General features: G+C 46.5%; 2 long non-coding RNA genes across 3 annotated transcripts in view; one reads left to right on the top strand and one right to left on the bottom strand.

Moving 5' to 3' along the window:
* LOC119617651 overlaps nucleotides 1-363 on the bottom strand; it is a 1636-nt gene extending 1273 nt beyond the window's left edge. The window contains exon 1 of the long non-coding RNA XR_005233998.1: nucleotides 11-363. This is a non-coding gene — a long non-coding RNA (uncharacterized LOC119617651). The remainder of the gene's footprint in view (nucleotides 1-10) is intronic.
* Nucleotides 1-868, top strand: part of LOC112451507 — a 7978-nt gene extending 7110 nt beyond the window's left edge. Inside the window, exon 3 of one of the 2 annotated variants that reach the window (XR_003040339.2) lies at nucleotides 357-868. This is a non-coding gene — a long non-coding RNA (uncharacterized LOC112451507). The remainder of the gene's footprint in view (nucleotides 1-356) is intronic. The other variant, XR_003040338.2, reaches the window with a different exon arrangement.
* The last annotated feature ends 7269 nt before the right edge of the window (nucleotides 869-8137 follow it).

The raw sequence follows: 8137 nt of genomic DNA, 5'->3' as shown, positions 1-8137 counted from the left end.
ATCAACACACCTGTCTGCAGTTTGTTATCAACACACCTGTCTGCAGTTTGTTATCAACACACCTGTCTGCAGTTTGCTATCAACAGACCTGTCTGCCATCTGTAATCAACACACCTGTCTGCAGTCTGTAATCAACACACCTGTCTGCAGTTTGTTATCAACACACCTGTCTGCAGTTTGTTATCAACACACCTGTCTGCAGTTTGCTATCAACAGACCTGTCTGCCATCTGTAATCAACACACCTGTCTGCAGTCTGTAATTAACACACCTGTCTGCAGTTTTATTTAAATGTAGACATTTAAACGAGGCAAAGAAATCCTTTTAAAGTTTATTCTTTTTCTTCTTTGCTTCCAGTGCAGAAGCCAACAGAGACTGAGCTGCCAGGACTGGAAGGACTGTTTTGTTGTTTGTGTCGAAGACTTTGTGTTCGTGTGAAAATAAAAATAAGGGAGCTGTGACCAGTCTTGCAGCACCCTCATTAGAAACGAGCTGAGTTCCCATCAATATTTACCCGAAGGTAGAAACTACTCTTAACGGAAGAATGTGGCGCAGGATGGAAAAGTGATCAAACTCCTTCCAGCTGCAATCAAAATCCAGATGTTAGCAGCTGTTTTGTTCTCTGAACAATAAAAAGAAATCACCTGCAGTGTCTCTGAGTCGTTCATTATCGCCGTGAACGCCTTTTCCACCGAACCGGAATGCTTTCTCCACCGATCGGCACCCCCTCGTCGCCTCCCTGGCCTCGGATAAATGCTGGCGCTGCCGCCGGCGTCTTGCATTCCTCTGGAGTCCCGCCTCGGAGGGCCCGGCGCCTTGGCACAGCGCTGACAGGGAATTTTCCACAGGTCGTCAGTGGAAGGGGCACACAGGCCTACCTTTGTATCTGCGCTCGGCCTCCTTCTCTGCACACACACTCACACACGTTGTCGTCTCAGAGACACACAACTGCACACGTACAGTCACACACATGCCAACCAGGGGGCTTAAGCTGAGCCCAGATGTTTTAGGTGGTTTTTATTCCACTACACCTTTAGTTGTATTTTTTTTAAAAAGTGAAATGTGTTTAGTTATCTCTTTGTCAGTGGGTTGTGGCGGCCATCTTGAATCGTTTCAATCCAAAACACAAGTTATAGATTTCCACCCAAATATTAATTTATGGACATTTCATTAAAATCCATCCAGTGGTTGTAGAGATATTTTGCTAACAGACAGACACTTGACTCCAGCAGTTAATGACTATCAGAGCTCAGACTCTCAGCTACTACCACACCAAATTTTATTAGTTATGACACTTTTATGTGTTTTTAAAGTCTAATAATTACTCCGAGTTTTATTAAAATCTGTTCAGACACACATGAGAACAAAAACATTATCGCCTTTCGCTTTGGTGTCCGGCGATAATAAGAACTAAGATACCGATTAAGTGAAATAATGGCTATTTCAGAAGTACTATTAGCATTAGTAGTATTAGCTGTAGTAGCACTGGCACTAGTAGTATTGGTAAAGGTAATAATAGCATAGCATAGCATTGCATAGCCTAGTATTATTAGCAGAAGTAGTACTGGAAGAAGTAGCATTAGCAATAGCAGTAATGGCAGTAATATTGTTTGCAGTAGTACAATTAGCAGAAGTACGCTGAAGTTTCAAAGAGAACAATGTTTTATAAGTATTTGAAGAATCTCAGAGTATTTCATTTGAAAAAAAGTAAAAAAAAAAGGTAAATATTTTGAAAAGTATAAAAGTTATAAAAACCTGAAGTCGTAGTTGTTAATTTATATATATATTATATATATATATATTATCGCTGTTTTATAAATAAATAGTTAAAATATTGCAAGGGACACTAAAATTGTCAGAAAAGTAAAAAACAAACAAACTGGAAAATAAAAGTGTAAACGCTGACTCAGCAAACTAAAAACGAAGTGAAAACTAAACGAATCGAGTCGATGAAAACCTCCTCGCTATTAAATCTGGTGTTACAGTTTTCAGTCGAGGTTAAAATGGTTGTCAGGTCTGACCTGATGAGACGAGCTCAGGGGTTATTCCCACGTAAAGACCGAAGCCCCCGCCACCCCCGATCGTTCCCTGCCGGGCCCCCTGAGGCCCCCTGGTGGCCGGGTAATTAAAGTACCATGGCCCAGCCGAGCTGCGGTAACTCTCCCAAATCCACAGAGAATGACCAGAGCCGTGGGAGCTCCTAATCCTGTTTGCGGCCATCGGGAACTACTTCAGTCCCAGCCGGAAGACGGGGAGGTTGGGGCCCCGGAACAATGGCCCCGCAGAGGGAGAGGGAACCAGGGAGGGTGGGAAGGCCTGAGAGGGACGGCAGACCTGCATTCACCCTCGCCCCACGTCTCCCTCTGTTTCACTGCTTTTGTTGGACAAAAAAAAAAAAAAAGGAATCTGCAGAAACTCTTTTTCTGTGTCACAAAGCAGAAAACAACGAACCAGACGGCTACGGAGGTGCACCTCTGAGAGAAATACTTCTCCACATTCCTAAATAAAAAATTATCTCATTTATAATTATCACTCAGTTTGTTTTTATTTCAACAGACTAAAACTCATGAGATGCTTCATCTCCAGCCTCCTGCAGACGATAATCCCAGAGTTTAAGAAAACGGGGAGAAAAGGGCGCAGTAATCCAGCCTGCAGGTGTGTCCCCTACATGTCCCGTCTCTCCGGGGGGGGTTCAGACCTGCTCCGCCTTCGACTACACGCCCAGAACCAACCCAACAAGATCCGATTAGAGTTCCTCATCACCAAACGCAGCTGGAGAGACAGAAGCTGAGCCACAAACGCTCTGACGTGAGCTGCAGTTTGCACCTGTGGGTTCTCCCGCTCTGCAGGAACTAGTCAGGACCGAGCAGTCTGAAGGACGTAGACAGCACCGAGCAGACTACAGGATGTAGACAGCACCAAGCAGACTGCAGGAACTAGACAAGGTCGAGCTGAGTGTAGAGTGTAGACAGGACCGAGCAGACTGCAGGACATAGACAGCACCGAGCACCATGTGAGTGCAGACAGGACACTTTCAGGACTCTTCTCTGTCTCGGCTGCTGTAACCTCAGTGTCCACACTCTGTCCTCTGTCCTCAGCTTCCATGATGCCTTGTTTTTGTCCTCGGGGGTCAACCCAGCTCTACGTCTCACACCAACACCTCCCAACTACATCCAATCCCCCCTGACTGCAGCCGAACATTAAACTGAAATAAATGTTCTTCGGCTTATTCCCGCAGACTTTGGTGCTGGTCAGAACCGGGCCCAGAACCGATGAGGAGCCGCTGATGTTCCTACCGCGAAGAACCCAAACTCCTTCCTTTTCTACGGACTCGGCTGTTTAATCCGAACCGACTCTGGAATATTTCTCGGACGTCTCCTGATTGATCGTCACGGAGACGATGAAGATCACTCTGGAACCTCTCCTCCCAGATGTGTCTCTGCTTTGTTTCAGGGATCAAAGCCCGGCAGCATCTTGAAGACATCACGCCGCTGCACATGTTGGACCACGGGACAAAAAGCAGCGCCCACAACTCTGACAGGGGGGATATGAGTAGTGAGTATCTTACCTGCAGGAGATGGTAGTACAACTGGTCTTTAGTCTGTCTGCCTGTATTTTCATGAAATTTTCAGGCAACGTCCATCATGGAACAAGGGATTAAAGTTTAGCAGTGATCTGATCAAAGTTCACGGTCAAAGGTCAAAGGTCAGCCTGTGTTCTAAGTCCACAACTGGACACCTCATGGGTCAAGGATGATCACTGTGGATTTCACGGTGATGGGTTGTTGTTCTGCCTTGCTTTGCTTAAGTTTGGTTTGTTTTCCCTCAGCTCCCCCGTCCTGCTGTTCATCTGTAATCGTCCCACCTGCACTCATTCACCAATCAGCTCCTCCCTGCAGATCAAACTTCCTGTTTTCCGTCGTTCTCATACGGAAACAATCCTGAGGGGAATTTTTGGTTTCATGTTTTTGGATTCCTGCCGTTCTGTTTCGAGGTCAGAACCTTTGCAACCTTTTTATCTGGCCATTAATTTTAAATTTTTAATCCCACACAGTTTTTTCTTTTCTGCCGGCTGCAATCGAATAGAAAACGTTTTAAACGAGCAAACTTCCTCCTCGCCCGGCGTTCCTGCTCATGCCCACTTCCTGCAAACCCCCACATTCCAGGAGGAATCTCATACTCCGCAGGCATGAAATTCATTTCTCACATGGCCGCATCTGTGCCTCCTAATCATAACTTGGGCTTACAATTCAATCTCGTCCTCCATCGCCTGCTTCCTTCTCCCCGCTCCGCCCCCCGCCTCCTGCTGAGCTCCCTCACCTCGCCTCCTTCGGCCTCCTCCACAGCAACCATAAAAACCCCAATTAACCACGCCAACTATAATTACAGTAATGGCCGTAAGGGAGTTGGTGACCTGGTTCGTCCCCTTCTGCCCCAGCAGCGTCCTCACCTCCTGTCCTGTGAGACGAAGAGCGCGGCGGGGGGAGGTCTGGGTGCCGGACGTGGCGTCGGGGTCAGTCTGAAGCGACTGGCTAATGGCTGGTCAGAGCTGCTAATTAGGCTGTGATGGAGCCCCCGGTTCAGTGAGACGCCTCCCTGGGCTCTGGGGTCACGAAAGCTCTGATTCATCATGTCTGCCGGTGCGTGTCGATTTGATGGGGGAGTCTGGCGGCGTACGGCAGGTCGGACCGGGCCGCAGGCGCACCGGCGGTCTGGCAGCGCTGCGCTCCAGCCCCCCTCCTTTCGCTCCCTGGATTAATGCCGATTGTTTGGGAATGACTCGGCACTCCGGACCACACAGGGAGAACGAGGGGGAACGCCACAGGAGAGGGAGGCAGAGTCCTCAGACCGGTTCCTTTGGTTGTCCGTCTTCCTCCGCCACAAACCCAGAAACTCCCAACCTTTTCTGCTCCCGTCTCCATTCACGGTTGGAAAACCCGGTGAGCTGAACTCCGGGGGCGAGAAGGAGCGGCCCCTACCTGCCCCGCCGAGTGTGTGTCATGTCTTCTGGGAGGTCTGAAGACAACAGTTCATCGGAAAACACAGACGCTGGCTTCAATTAGCTGAACTCTCACTGGGATCGGCGGGGATGGCGGAGGCGAATATATCTCCTCGCCACGTAATCGGTCAAGTCAGCAGCCGAGCCGAACTTCCCCGCCGGCCTTTCTTCTCGCTCGGAGGAGAGAGTAGAACGTGACAGCGAACACGAGACCGACAGCTGTGTTTGGAGGCGTTGAGCCCGGAAAATGGCCTCCGTGACCCGCCCAGATGCTAGGGTGCGACTCGATAGGGTTCATGTGGGAGAGCCGCATACAGATCAACCGAGAGCGTGATACTGAATTAGTTTTAACTCCTGTCTGGATCGGGTGAACTCTCTGTGAGATGGTCGCTTCTGGGTGGAGAGTAATCGGATTAAGGAATTTGAAGAGAACTGAAGACGTCGTTATGATCAAGAGTTTTGTGTAAAAATGATCCCGGCTTTTAGTTTATTCTTGGCTCCTTCCCCTGCACCAAAGTTCTTGTAACGAGGGCGAAGAAAGGTCCGTCTACGGTTCCAACCCTCAGCTGCGGTCATGAGGTCACATCGGCTGAAACAAGGTTTTCTCTGAAGGCTGGTCGGGCTCAGCCTCAGAGATAAGGCGAGGAGCTCAGGGTGGAGGTGCTGAGGTCTTTGGATCCCCCAGGAGGAACTGGAACGTGTCGATGGGGAGAGGGTTTCCCTTCTGGACCTGTTGGCTCAGCGACAGATCAGCAGAAGAAAAATGGATGAATGTTGTACGCTATGAGAAAACGCTTACAACGCAGAAATATTCACGTGAAATAAGTCAAAATAATTATAGTCTGGGCTTATTGTGCCTTAAATGTTTCATGACTTAAAAAAGGCTCTGTAGCTATTAGCTTGAATCCATGTAGCTGTTAGCTTGACTCAAAGTAGCTGTTAGCTTGAATCCATGTAGCTGTTAGCTTGAATCAATGTAGCTGTTAGCCAGACTCCATGTAGCTGTTAGCTAGTCCCTTTAGCTTGTCTAAGACGTCTCTCTTGTGCACTTTAATTGTCCATATTGTTGATTAAATGTTAGTTGCTGTAATTAGGCCATCAGTAATAGCAGTATTTACACAACTATATACTTTTTTTCAATTGAAACAGGTATTTGAAGTGAATCAAGCTGGAAAAAAATTCAATTTTTATTATTGTTGTTTAGTTTTTATTTTCATTGTTTATGTCTGAATCATTAAAAAATATATATGTTGTATTAAATTATGTCATAACCCGACTGAATGGGAGCATTAATTTGGACTCGAGCGAGATGACTTTGACAAATGGCTTTGATTTTAAACTCAAATCAAAACTGCAAGAAAAACTCAGTCAGTCCTCTCCAGAGCTCGGTTGTAAATTTCGTCAGCTAACAACTGCCTCCAGTTTTCTTTTTCCCTCGTGGCGTCCAACTTCCCTCCTCCTCCTCCTCCTCCTCCTCCTCAGATGACTCCCCCGCCTCCCCCTTGTACACTACGTCCAACACGCCATCCCAAAGCCTGCCTCTCTCCACAGCAGCTGCCAAGAATAAGACAGGCTGACGTGGGGGCCCCGTGAGGGGAGGCCCCGGCCCCGGCGCTGGTGAAATAGTGCCTCTCCAGCTTGAACACTCACTCTGCTGAATTCAGCCACTTGGCTCTGTTTATTTAATATTCAGTCAGCTGTGGGGAGTGGGGTTAGCCACAGCTTATAAAACTCAGTCAGCATGACCAAGATATAACCCCCCTCCCCACTCATTCTTCAGAAGCCACACACACACTCCCATACGATAACATGTTCGCTGCACTGATACACCTTATCCTACGTGATATATAACACAAACTATGACAACACAGTCCAGGACTTTCTAGGTTTTATGTATATTTTCATTTTTTTGTGCAATAACTAACAAAAACAGCCTTTATTTGTTTTAGCCATGTCTAAAACAAAGTTATGATGTGGAAGATTTATTTAAAGGAAGAATTAGGAGACGTCACTGAAAACAAATTTCTGCAAAAAAGCTTGAAGCCCTGTCGACAGATTTAAAAGGGATATTTCAGTGTGAGTATCTTGCCTGCAGCAGACGGTCAGAACAATCTTAGTTTAAAGATTATGGGAGATATCTGTTTAAATTAAAAAAAGAGTTCCCGCTCACTCTGCATGGAAAAGTGGATCATGAAAATGTATGGATGGATGTTAGCACAATGTTACTCCCTGTAACTGTTAGCTTGATTCCCTAACTGTTAGCTTGGCCTCTTGTAACTGTTAGCTTGACTCCCTGTAACTGTTAGCTTGACTCCCTGTAACTGTTAGCTTGACTCCCTATACCTGTTAGCTCAACTGCCTAACTGTTAGCTTTGCTCCCTGTAGCTGTTAGCTTGGCTCTTTGTAGCTGTTAGCTTGGATCTTTGTAACTGTTAGCTTGACTCCCTATAACTGTTAGCTCAACTGCCTAACTGTTAGCTTTGCTCCCTGTAGCTGTTAGCTTGGCTCCGTGTAACTGTTAGCTTGATTCCCTGTAACTGTTAGCTTGGCTTCCTATAAGTGTTAGCTTGACTCCCTGTAACTGTTAGCTTGACTGCCTAACTGTTAGCTTGGCTTCCTACAACTGTCAGCTTGACTCCCTGTAGTTGTTAGCTTTACTCTGTACTTTCCTATAAGATTTTCTTCCTGGTTCTACAAACTGAGACTCCTGTTAACTGATATTTAGCGTAAGATATTAGCTTCTTGTCATTTTCAATAAAACTTGCTGAAAACTTTTGAGTTTTAATTGTTTTAAGTGGCAAAAAAAAAGTTCTTGGAAGGGCCCCTGTAGCTGTTAGCTTAACTGTCTGTATTTTGTTAGTTCATGTCTCCCATGATAATTTCTTCTTTAGTTTCCAAAGTTCCTGCTGTCAGGTGCATGTAAGATACTGACTACTCTGAAGCACTCAACAGTTTTAATTTTAAAACATTAAATGTACACGTCTGGATCAAATAGCTTCGTAGCCCTGCAAGCTCCATCTATGGCTCCATGGCAACCTCCGGGGTCAGGGGTCGCGGAGGAAGGTTGCTTTTATCTGCTAATGAGGTGGATACCTGGGGCTCCATGTCTCTCCGTGTCCCCCGCGAAGACAAAGACAGGA

The sequence above is a fragment of the Kryptolebias marmoratus genome, linkage group LG2, assembly GCF_001649575.2.
Source record: "Kryptolebias marmoratus isolate JLee-2015 linkage group LG2, ASM164957v2, whole genome shotgun sequence".
Taxonomy (NCBI): Eukaryota; Metazoa; Chordata; class Actinopteri; order Cyprinodontiformes; family Rivulidae; genus Kryptolebias; species Kryptolebias marmoratus.
This window is presented reverse-complemented; position numbering and strand designations above follow the sequence as displayed.